This window comes from Anastrepha ludens, chromosome 2, assembly GCF_028408465.1.
Source record: "Anastrepha ludens isolate Willacy chromosome 2, idAnaLude1.1, whole genome shotgun sequence".
NCBI lineage: Eukaryota > Metazoa > Arthropoda > Insecta > Diptera > Tephritidae > Anastrepha > Anastrepha ludens.
The window spans coordinates 82,127,527-82,141,253 of NC_071498.1; positions in this window are offsets into that span (position 1 = coordinate 82,127,527).

Consider the following 13,727-nt stretch of genomic DNA (forward strand, 5'->3'; position numbering starts at 1 on the left):
AAATACATACAGACATATAAGTATATAGCAAATAAATAAAAAAATATGTGAATTTATAATTTTTTTTTCGTTTTTTGCTTGTTTTTTGTTAAAAGCTATCTCGACCTTTATAGGAATGAATTGAATCAAAATCTATTCCAGTATTCGTTATTGTTACACCTTTTTTATAATGCACTTAGTTTTTCTTTAATATTTATTTGGTTGTTTGCTAGAATTTCGCTTATTGTATTAGTTTTCCTTATCACAAAAATAAATACGTATCATTTCACTTTGCTCTATAAAAAAGTTCCTTATACGCATTACAGGCTAGGGAGAAAATAAATTGCATACGCGTAATTTACTTATTGGACTTAAAATAGTTTAAAAAATTATTAAGGGTTTAATTATTAAGAAATGATAATTTAAATGTAAAAAAAAAATATATATACTAAAAACGAGAAGTAGCAATAATCAAAATAAAGTGACTTTTTAAAGTTATCATTAAATTTAAGATAAACAAATGTTTTGATCATCAATGTGTGGTAATAACTTTGAAGCCTGCATGCATACTACGCGCATATAATACATAATAAATACAAATGTATGTATGTAGTTCTTAAGAAAATAAGAGGAACTAGTCTTAAAGGCACGCATATGCAAAATTTAGTGGTTGGTTAAGCATCTTGAAATTTTCTAATTAAAAGATAATTGTAAAAAAAAAGAACGCTGCATGAGTATTTAAACAAGTATATAAGCACCTACATTTAACATACGTATGACTAAACCGATGTCAAAACAGAAGCATTGAAACCACTCGGAATGTAAAACTAGGCAATTATTTGAAATTCACATTTTCTAGCATTTATATTTAAATTAATTATAGCGTTAATATTCTTTAGCTGTGTGCATAAACCATTTGACTCTTTCGAAGAAATATTATTTTGATAAAAATTCAACCTTTTGCAAGTCTGTTAAATATTAATTAGTTAAACGTAAATGTTATTTAAAAAATTTAAAAGTACTTTCGTAAAAACGTCTTTGTTTTTTTGATTTTGTAAAATCTATGCTCGTGAAGTTAGTGTGTAAACAGTAATTTTTTTTCCAAATAATTATGTAATGCAAAAGCCGCGAACATTCATGTTTACATATACTATGTAAATTTTGTGTAAAATATTTAGATTTAAACTTATCAATTTGAGTTCATCTGCTAATTACGTAATTATGTATGTATATCTTAAGATGTGTTAAGTGTCTGTATATTTAAACTTTTTCTATTGCTCCTCTATTATAATATTATTACTAGAAATAGTAAAGTGTCATGAAAGAATGAAAACACACACACACATGTATACATACATGCATAGATAACGTTATATTATTTTCTAAGAACGCTGTTAACTGTATATAGCATACATAAATACCAATACATATGAAAAGTTGCGTAAATCACTATGCGCTATTAAAAAGTTTATTTTTCAACTGATTATTAAAATGTGAATATGTATTATTGAATATTTATCACACAAGTACTACGAGTATACTTAGAAGTGCATTCATGCATAAAACAACACATATATGCTACACATACGAGTATATTTATATAATATATCCTATTACTGATTATACTATTAGGTTTTTGCGCTGCTATTTTGAGGAATGGATGCAAATTATTATTATTATTATTATTGTAATAATTATATTTATATACAACTGAAGGATGCATCAGATAGCAAGTAAACAAATACATATAAACGAAAATATAAGAAATAAAGAATAAAATGTGAAAGATAAAAAAATTGTTATTATTTTATATTGTGAATTGGTAAGTGATCATATTACTATACACAGGGCCCGCCATCTATCGTTACAGATTTGAACTAGGTATTATTTGAAGACTGGCAACACTTAGCTGTCATCTGATTTGACAGAAAATTAGTTTTATTCTTCCGCTGAACGAAAATGGTTGTGTATACGCTCAAAGAACGCTGGGAAATATTGCGACATTACTTTGAAAATCATGGTAATGTTGCAGAAAGTGTACGAAAATTACGTACGGCAATGGGAAGCAGAAAAGCACCGAATGAAGCGTATGTGCGTTACTTTGCGAAAAAAGTAAGAGAAACTGAGTTGCTTATTGACAAACCAACGCGTGACCGACCAAAAACCGTGCGTACACCCGAAAATATTGCTGCTGTGGCCGAGAGCACCACCAGCAACAATTGATGCACTGAAGACCAACATACGCGATGTCATAGCTGAAATACATCCGCATACAATCGAAAATGTGTTGAAAAATTGGACCGATCGTATGGGATGGTGCATGGCTAGCCGAGGCAGCCATATGAATGAAGTTGTGTTCCATCATTAACCGGAAGGATTGTACTTAAAAATAAAAAAAAAAACAGTTTGGAAAAATATTGAGTAGTTTCTTTTTTATAGCATTTTTAATTCCGTAAAGTTATATGGCGGACCCTTTACATATATAACGGGTGGTTTTTAGCCGCATGAGAAATATCGATACCGATAACTATGGTTTGCTGCTGAGAATGGCGAACTGTGTTGACATTTCTGTTCAATAAGGTTTGGCTAGTCATCATGAATCGTTTAACGCAAATTGTGGAAATTTACTTCGAAAAAAAGTTAAGTAAAAGTAACTTCGCGAAGTTCATAGAGCCCTGAAGGCGTCATCGATTCTTATTTCTTTCGAAATGTGGAAGGAGCTGCCGTTACGGTATGTGGTGAGCGCTTTCGAGCTGTGCTGACTGATTTTTTTTTTTCAAAAATTATTCAGCTAAATATCGACGACATTTGGTTCCCACAAGACGGCGCAGCTTACCATACAGGACGCCTAACAATGGACTTTTCAGTTGCCGCGGACATATCCCGGATATCATTAAAAAAATGAATTCCATGAAATTATTTACCAAAGTACTATGAAAAAAAATTAATTCCAACAATATTTCCGTTTGCATTATCATTTTAACTTCTCAACCGCTTAAAAAACAGCTGGCGCACACACCTTTTATTCGGTGTTTAGCCGTATGTATCTACTGAATTTTGGGTTTTCCCAGTAACTATAAGTAACTGTGAAATACTTGATGTTGGTTTGATATTTCCGATGAAAATTTGAATATTAGATATGAACGTCGAAAAATTAATTGACTGGTGGAAAATTATCCGTCTTCTTATGACAAAATGCAGACAATATGCGAGTATAGTTGTTAATGGCAACATGTCCCAGCAAACTGGCTTTAAGAGATACTTAGATATATATATCAATGCAATATGTAAATACTGTAATATGTATGTATGTAAGTATATGTAAGTCTATAAGTATTTTCCTTGATAATTTCGATATTGACGGTAATTTGCTATTGAAAATGGCAATGAAAAGAACGAAGGAGTCGTGCAACTAAAATTTGCGCGCAACTTTGACCGAACTCATTATTGCAAAGTTGCCAGAATTTCACATCGAATGTGATACTCTAACAATCATGCAACACAGCGCTTGTGAAGGTAACTCGAACAAGCCCTATATCTTAAATTGGAAGCCTTCAAGGGTAATTGTATCCAAATACGACAGAAACTCTGCCGCTTTTAATCCCTTGCTTTGCGAGAAAAGTACGCTTGCAGGCAATTAAATTCAGCAAAATTCTATGCGTGGAACATAACAAAATAAAACATAGGTATTTTGGTTTTTGTTTAATATATTTATATATTATAAAATAAAAATAGATAAATTCTTCAATTGTTTATACAATAAAAAAGATATAATTAAATAAAAATTGATAAATAAAAACTTTAAGTAACATTGGAATTAAAATTAAAATTAAAATTAAAATTAAGCAAACCAAAAAAAAAAAAAATATACTGCGGGCAACGCCCGTCAAATTCGAATTTAGTACAGAGAATCGTGATGGCCAAGGCCGTGATATATGAAATTTGCTATATATTCTCTATCAATTTATTTTGTTATTAGCTCTTGCTTAGTGTACGTTTTTCCTCGGTTTAGCGAATACCATGGAAATTTTTAGTTGGCAATTTAATTTAAAACTTCTATGCTTATACAATATTAAAACATATTTATAACATAAATGAGTTTTACCATGATGTTACACAAAGAAAAATTTGTAATCTTCATCTCAGTCTTAATTTCCACGAATACGATAACTATGGAAGAAATTTATTAGAATCCATCAATTTCTCAATTTTTGCCCAGCCGCTGTACTGTGTGTCGTTTACTCTTTGTGTATAGGAGCAAAGACATCGTTGTTTCTCTCTATATTTCGTCGCGATGATTTACCTTCCTCGACTGGCATCCCGCTTACAAAATAATTTTTGTTCGAGACTGTGACTCTGTGCTGTTACTTACCCAACATCTTAAGCTAAACGGTAAAAAGCTATCATAGATAAAGCCATATATAGAAACACGACTCAAAATAAATAATACTTTAATGTAGAACTTACCTCTCAGCTATTGAAATAAAAAGCAAATTATCTTTATAGTTTCGAAAGTAATAGTTTCAATTTCTTTTATTTAAGTATATTTACCATTTCGAGTACATATCTTTTCACAGTACGAGTTTGCATTTTTATACAGTAATTGAAATTTATGTAAACTATTTTATAATTATTTTTTTGTAAGTTTGTATTGTATACGAATTGTTATAGAGCTGTATTAAATATAGAAGTAAATAAATGTACACAAAATTAGGTGTTCGAGTCTTTTTATTTTCTAATTATTTGCTTATACCTTTGCCGTACCTTTTGTCACAAGTTCACTAGAAATACAAATTGCTTATTTAAAAAATGTATTTGTGCGGATGTCAAAAATTATTGAGTATTTAAGTTTTAACCGAGATTTAAAATAATAGGTTAGTTGAGTCAAAAGTAGGTTCATGGCAATATCGACATCTTTATGATGTTATTGAAAGTTAAAATAGGTTCCAAAAAAAATTGGTGGTCGTGATGTAAGATCTAGCGGAATTCGTTAATGTATTGCTTCAGGGAAAATTAATCACTAGATCTACATACCTATGCAGTTCTCTCATAAAGAGACCACACAACGTTTAACGAGATGTTTACTCTTTTATATTTATTTGCAAGTGGCGTCGTACTTCAATCATATTTGACACTAGACACCCGCAGCACCTATACAAACAGGCAAGCAATGGAGCCCGTAATGCTGAAAATGAAGATTTCCATCACTCAAAATAATTTTTTTCTTTTAGTAAAAGAGTTATTTAAAATTGGATAAATATACTACATATTTCTTAATTTATTTTAATTTGTTTTTGATGATTTAATATTTACCCGTGCCGCCAGCGCTTTGAAATTTACCATTGAATTCCCATGGTAAAAAAAATTAACCTTTTCTTAAATTCGGTATAAAATATTGGGTTGGGGAGTAAGTTCTTAGCGTTTTTATATTTTATTTTATTTCACAACGATTTGTTTGCTGTTTGGCAAAGAATAACTATTCGTTCGATAGAACTCTTTCTGCTCTACAAACCATGTTATTTGTATTTTTGAGTTATTTAATTTTTTATTAGTTTTGAGGCTTAGAAATGGAATACCTAGGAGGCAAAAATGAAGATTTTCGACACTTGCTCTTCTATGCTTTTGATCAAGTTCAAAAAGCTGCCGAATCAGCCTGGGGCATTTATGAAGAAGGTGTCATAGGTGAGTCTACAGCCCGAACATGGTTTGCAGAGTTCAAAAATAGCGACTTTGACGTCGATTACACGTCCCGCTGCGGTAGGCCTTCTAAATTCGAATTCTCCATCCAAGGAAGATCATGATATGGCTTTGGCGGTACTGGGAGGGCATGATACCCGGGCAAATGCTCGAATACTTGTCTGAGTGACTGAGCCCATGCAAAATTAGCACAAAAGATGCAATTTTGATACACAGCTTATAGAACCACCACTTTTTATTAGTCGAACCATCTTGATTTTAGAATGAATCTTCATATGTCGTCTATTTTCTGTTTTGTTTGCAGCTACTACACCTGTCGACTCACTTTGTAGTTATAGAACAAATTGAGGATGTGTCATCAAAAATTTGTTTTGGGCCAACCCATGCTTCATTTTTGAATTAAATTAATAAAAATTGCATGCGACTGGCTTCATACAGCCCGAACTTAGCGCGCAAAAGACTATTTGATGAATCGTACGCCAAGCTGACCAAAGATCATTTGATGATAAATTTGTGTTCTCGGCAAATTCGAGCACTAAATTCGACACAAATTCGAGATTATTTATCTGGTTAGTGAAATGCTGTATGATTGAGGCCGATTACGAGAATATTGCTGGTTGAAATGGGTTGACAGAAGTCCCATTTACTGCAGTGCGCAGTTTAAGATGGCCATAAATTATTCAAGATTAAAGTTGAGATTATTCATGAAATTTACTGAATTGAATTCGAGATTTCGAAGAGGAGGAGGTTTTTAGTGTCAGAACAATATATTAAATTTGTAGAAAAAGTTTTCCTTAAACAATTAATGGTTGTTATCGAACGCAAACAAATAATCCCAAAACTTCAGTTCGGTTTTAGGAAAGAGCATTTGACAATTGAGCGGGTTCATATATTGGTCAAAAAAATGCAAACAGTGTTCGACCAAAAACAAGTGTGTTCAACAGTTTTCCTGGACATATCACAAGTTTTCGATCAAGTGTGGCATACTCTATAACTTTTAAAATAAAAAACAAATTACCGCTAAATGTCTATTAGCTCTTTAAATCGTACGTAAACCAACGACTATTCAATGTAAATTATGAAAAGGAGTATCCAATTTGCTACAAATTAACGCTGGGGTCCCAGCAAATCAGGTCCAATCCTGTATCTAATTTTTGCACACGTTCTGCCAACAACAAATGGTGTTTTAACTTTTGCTGATGACATTGCTGTTATGACGACAGCAGCGGACCCAACAAGAGCCGAAGAGGCTCCAAATCAGTATAAATAAAATCTCCAAATGGATCCGGTTGTGGCGCTGGAAAGTAAACAAAAATAAATTTTCACACGTAACTGTTGCCACAAGGACAACCACCTGCTCAGAACTTAAATCTTGCATCAGGACTTAAATATCTTTTTTTAATAAAAGAAGAATTAAAAAATTTATTCAGTAAATACCGAGATCGTCTTCAGTTATACACAAATGAACTGGCCTAAACTCTCCCATGCCACCATTGCGTGCAAGGACAACACCTATCTAGCGCATCTACGAGCTACCCATAAAATGTTAAATTTGTGTACTAGAAAGAATATTCCACGGGAAATATACCTTTAATACTTAAGTCAAAATACAAAATAAAGTTAAAAATTTGTATAAAATAAATTTTAGGTGGGACAATTTGTTTGCTTTAATAGGTGTTTATCTAAAAGTCTGTTTACATGAGGCGACCAAATGTTATTGCTTCGCGTTTCAACTTAATTTCACTTACTAAATACAAAACTACAGTTTAACTATGTAGAAATTGCCTCGTGGTAGACTACTTTTTCACATTCAAATTTCTATTCAACAAATTGCCTGATTCAAAGCATTCCAGTTGTCATTCAAACAGTTTTATTTTTGAGTTTTTGTATTATGATTTAAAAAGTTGTACTTCACTTCAAGTTGATAAAATATCTGAAATTAAAATTTGTAAAAGCAAAGCGACTATGTATTTATGTAGGTACGGCCAGTCCAACATTTTAATATGCAGTTGGAAAATGCAGATATTTTTGATCGGAGGGAAAGACACAGTAAATAGTTGCTAATATTGAAAATTTGTATTTAAGTGCGTAGGTTTGAGGCTATTGCTCTGCTCTTTGTTTCCTATTACTCGTATTTTCGTATGTGCACACCTTAAGCCAACTTTTACTAAATGCATTCTTTTTTTAATACATTTCTATTGCAATTCTCTACATCTTATTGTGGTTTTCTCATGAACAGTTAAACAATTTTCCAAATTTTCTTTACTTTGTTGATCACTTAATTTGCATATTTCGCAAGTTTTAACAGTTGCAAATGTGCAAGCTGCTTTGCAATGGAAACTTACAAATTTTTACTTAAATTTATTCAAAACTTTTTATTGCATGCGAAATATTTTGTTTTTATTAAATACAATAAACTTTTGTAGAACAATATATTTTTTCACCAGTTATTTAACTCATTTAACTTTTGTTGTTTTAGGTATTAATTTTTGTTGGTAGTTATTTTCTGTAACACTTTTAGGTAGGAAAATTAGAACTTTTTAATTTTTATATATGTATGTATGTATGTATATATTTTTGTTTTTGAATGGCAATGCCAGTATAATAAAGTTTGGTGCGTATGTTCCTGCACCACCAAATGTTTTTATTGACTTATTGAGACTTAAATGTAGTTTATTTTCTTTGTTGTTTTCCGGCCCATTAATTGGCCTTGCAGCTGCAAATAATTTTGTTTATTATTATAATTTGTTATTTTCTTTTATTTGGGGTCTTGCTTAAAAATTACAAATATTTTTATTCATTACTTTTTTAGTTTTTCATTAATTTTTTTACTATATAATTTGTAGGTATGTATGCATATTTTGAACCATTTTTCACTTATTCGCATATTCGCATATTCATATACTAATGCCGATTTAATAATTATCTCACAATTTCTTTAGTTTTCTACTCATTTCTTAATTTCTAAGGTAGAACTTGTAAAGAGTGTAACAAAAGAGCTCCGAAGGCTTCAAATATTGAACCTCCAATGGCTCCTCTACAGTAAGTATAGCACCATATGGTAAGTATAAATGAAACATTTCCGATAGAATTTGGGATAGTAGATTAATTGTTATACTAGAAAGTAATTAGGTATGTGTGTATGAGCGATATACAAAAACAATTTTTTTGTTTTCATTTTTTTTCCTTTTTAGTAAAGATAGAAAGATAATGATTGTATAAAATATTTGTATGTATGTATGGACTATATGTGTATATGAGCGAGATAGTTTTTAGTTGCGCGAAAAATGTTTAGAAAATATTTTGTTTTTATTTGTTTTTATGCACAATGATTTTTTATGGTTATATGATATATTTTTTAACCATTTTTATGTTGCAGGGATCATTCATTATATGTAGGTATGAATGTATGTATAAGTATATGCATATATATTTTTAATAGCGGTTTGTGCCGCGATTACTTAATCTATTCATATAAACTTACTTTGCACATTATATTTAATTTTTATATTTTAAGTGATACTATTAGATAAATCAATTGAACTGAAAAATTTAATAAAGTGAATAAAATAATATAGTTCAGAACGATCATAGGCAGAACTCTCTCCGAAGAGCTGAGCTCACTTTATCAGATGTGTGCAACTTGGTTGCCTCTTGTATAATTTATGAGTCTGCGGACGTACATGAAGACTTCGCGGAAGTGTAATTTCAGAGAGTTTAATTCAGTTGTTGAAAGTTCAATTTAAACAATATTTAGGTGTATGATTTTAAGACTTGGATTATAGCGTATTGTAATGAAGGTCTAGATAAATGTGTGGGATCCCGAATTAACATTTCAGATACATACGTATCTAAAAAAAAAAAAGTATATACCTATGTTACCTGGTCTATGAAAAGGTACCTTACGTGTCAAAAAATCATTTTTCACTTTTTTGTTGATTCGAATGGTGTGTGAAAGGCTCTTTAAAATGGTGAAAACCAGAAAGTCATAATTTGTTTAAAAGTTTGTTAAAAGTAAAAAAAAAGAAAAGTACAAATACGAAAACGACTGATTTTTTTGTCATGATACAAATTAGAATAACGAAGACAATAACTTGTGCAAATTAAAAACTGAACCAAAAAATTTGTTACAAAAAATGTATTCATAACTTTATAAATGGTGGTTTTTAAGGTGGTTTTGTCAAAATTTTTGTCACGAATTGTGGCATTGTTTCAACATCAAAAGTTAATTAAAATATTTAAAAACTGTTATTAGGGGGTTTGCGAGGTCGCTGAATATGAATATGAAGTGAGATTATTTAAAATCAAAATGGCGGATCCAATATGTCGGACATGTTTTTTTAAATTTAACGGATCTCTTAAGATTCAATACACGGGGGTTTTGGCGTTGCTGATTACGAATCCGTTATTAGATTTCAGAAATTCAATATGGCGGACATATTTTTTCAAAATTCATCAGATCCGCTTGAAACTTTTCACTCCGGGGTTTTGGAGGTCGCTGATTACGAATCTGTTGTGAGATTTAAAAAAATCAAAATAGCTGATCTAATATGGCGAGCAAATTTAAAAAAATGCATCGAATTCTTTCTAAACTCGTTACTTAGGGGTTTTTGGTGTCGGTAATTGCGAATCCAATATCAAATTTAAAAGATTCTAAATGATGGATTAAAACGATTTCTGCAATTTGCATTCAGTTTTTCTTATTTATTTATATATAAAAAAATGTTTTTCACCGCTTCTGTGATTTTATTGATACTGTGATCTATGCTGAAGAAAATAAGCCAAACCGGATCGAAAAATATTAATATTTAAAAAAGTTACAAGGGTTTTTAGAAGTTTAAACTTTAACTAAGTTACGTAAGGTATCTTTTCGTAGACCAGGTCACATATATCTGTATATGGTCTATTTTTTTCTGGCCAAATTTACTCAACTTTCTTAAACTTAAGAGGTGCTTGTATGTGTGCATTGGACTGTTAAATAGCTATCGGGGCTTTCTAAAGACGCCATTGAATATTTATAAAGCGTCTTTCAGAAGTGACGACTAGATGTTAGAAGTGAATACAGTAGGTTTTTTTTTATGCGATTTTGAAATAGTGCGGTTTTTTTTTAAATTACAAAATGCATGTCGACCTATCGGGAATTATACATATTAACAAGATTCTAAACCAGCTAAGCAAAAACTCATCACAGATTACATCAGAAATGCTAACCCTACAAGTATGGAACCGCCTGCATAACTATCTAGATCAGACGTGTACATTTCCTCAAGTGACGAAAGTGATTTTACGCCAAATCCTAAACGAATGCGCAACATGTGGGTATTGTCTGATTCTATTTCTGACTTAAATTTATTTTTCGATTCTGACGTTTCTTAAATAAAGATATAATTTTCAAAAATACAATATTTTGTTTATGCGATTTTATTTAATTATTTCAGATTCATGCGGTCTATGGAACGCATCTATAGTTATAATATGGGACTAGTGCCCTTTTTTATGCGATTTTATTACATTATTTCAGATTTATGCGGTTTTAGCATTTGAAACGTATCTATAGTTTTACTATAGAACTAGTAGCCTTTTTTATGCGATTTTATTACATTATTTCAGATTTATGCGGTTTTAGCATTTGAAACGAATCTATAGTTTTACTATAGAACTAGTAGCTTTTTTTATGCTGTTTTTTTTTATGCTGTTTCTTGCGGAACGTATCTACAGCATAAAAACAGAACCTACTGTAATTCCTATACAGCACCTTTTTTTGTGTTCTCTTTGATATTTGTCAAGTAGAGAAATGTACAATTTTACATGATAGAACAACGTTAAAATTATTGAAACTTAAGCATAGTACCTAGTTCGCGATTTATGTGAAATGGCTGTCAAAATCCATACAAATTGCATTGCCGTAATTTTTGTATGAAATTTCGTATGCATTTCACGGCAAAGTGGTACTCAGTTCACGCCATGAAAACACTTTTGCTTATAAATTTCACGTTTCTTCTCATTTGACAGCCAATGTTGCTAGCAACATTTCATCGCTGTGAAGTTAGTGTTAGCCTTTATTAAGAAAATGGTTTATCTTTAAAAAAAAATTCAACTTTAGTGATGACGCTCATTTCACATTGGTTGGATTCATTAACTAAGGAGTTTTGCCGCGTCTGGGGAAAATAATTCAGACAAATTATTACATTCACTAAAATGTACTGCATGGTGTGGGTTTGGGGATATTGGAATAATTGACCCGTTTTTTTTTTTTTCAAAAATGGAAATGAAAGAGCTGCCACTGTCAATGGACATCGTTATATGCAACTTATTGGAGAGTTTTTGAGGGCAGAGCTTGCAGGAATATACTTAGACGTTAATTTCAACAGGATGGCGCCACAAGTCACACAACACGGGAGAATATTGCATTGCTGCGTTCATACTCAAGTGTGTTCATCGTTGTAATGCCCTATGATTTTACTCTCATTGCAGTATATCACATCAATCCAGTGGCTATCTGGTTGAGTTAGGTACGTTCTAGCGAAAGATAACCGTTTTTCAATGTGTAGTGCAGAAATCAAAGTCTTCTTTCGAGCAACTCGTGAAGTATAATTGTGTTTTTGCAAAACTTGGCTTGGTGCGCTGTTTATTGAGATATTTCGACCCCATCACTCATCTCTAAGCTCATAAGCAAGATTTCTTGTCGAAATCTGCGGCTACTTTTCTCAACAAAATATCTTCGGCACGGTCAGATATTTTCCATTGTCTCCCACTTGCAGAGTTGGGTTCAACTTAGTTTCATTTTTTGCCCGATTAATTATGTCATAAAAAGTTTGTCGGATTAAATAAATCTATTGATACCTATTGCAAATTTTTTTCTATTATATAATATTATTATAATGGAGTGACTAAGCCACCACAAGCGGTACCCGTTTTCCAGGCATTTTTGCGTTCTTTATAATTTACATGCGATTTGATATTTTGAACAAGAAATCACTCTTGCGATCACTTTATGACTGATTGATAACTAACGCATGTGTAACAACTCAGTGAGATAACGGTATATAAGATGAAAATGAAGGATCTGTAAAAGCTACGTTTCGTAAAAGTCCTTAGATGCATTAATTTATAACCTATAGTTTCGATAAGAGTATACCGTTAGTCATGTTAGCATGGAAGCATGAAAGCCGTAGGATGCAAGCACTCGGTTTTATCAGCCATATGATCGTGATTTTATCATTTAAACTTCAGCTGGCGCTGGAGAATAACTTTCGAAGTTTTTTGCTGAACGGGTTTGTTACTTCGAGAGATGCTCTGCCTCACAAAAAAAAAAAAAGAGAAAACAAAATAATCGTTACTGAAATTTAATAAAAATAAAAATGGTGTCTCTTTAAAGAACTTGCTTCTTACTTTTCATTCACGCATGGGCCAAAACAAAAAATGCAGAAGGTTCAAATTCATGTCCAATGGTTATTACCATGATAAAATGCCTTAGAAGACTGATTCAACTTTACCATATAACCATATTAACTATCTGAAGGAGAGTGCGCTTTGTGACTATAGGACTGTGTATCACTCTTGCATGCTTGTTGATAAAATTATTCCACTCACAGTGGAGACCGAAAGTCTCCAAATGTGGCTATGCTGCAGAAAATTGTCAATCATGGTCCACCAAGACTTAACTGCTTGACTGCTAAAATGTTCTGTTTAGTTTCCATCGCATTAGAGGTTACACAAACAACTGGGGTCGAATTACATGATCCGCGGCCGGGTTATTCGTCACGTGAAAGTGTGTGTTCATTATTAATACAGTCGAACTTCCATATAGTGAATTCGCACGGGACCTGAAAATCACTTCACTATATAGAAACTTCATTATAAAGAAACATTAATTTTTTATGGAATTTTATTTAAAATAATCAGTGAGTTTGGTTTGAATTACAGTCTTCCATTTTTCATTTTCAATAAAAGCTTCCAAATCATGTAGAGAGTTGAAAACATTAATCGGCACGTCACTCCTCATTTCCACAAAGGCTCTAATTACGCTAATGGATGAAGCAGCTCTCCTC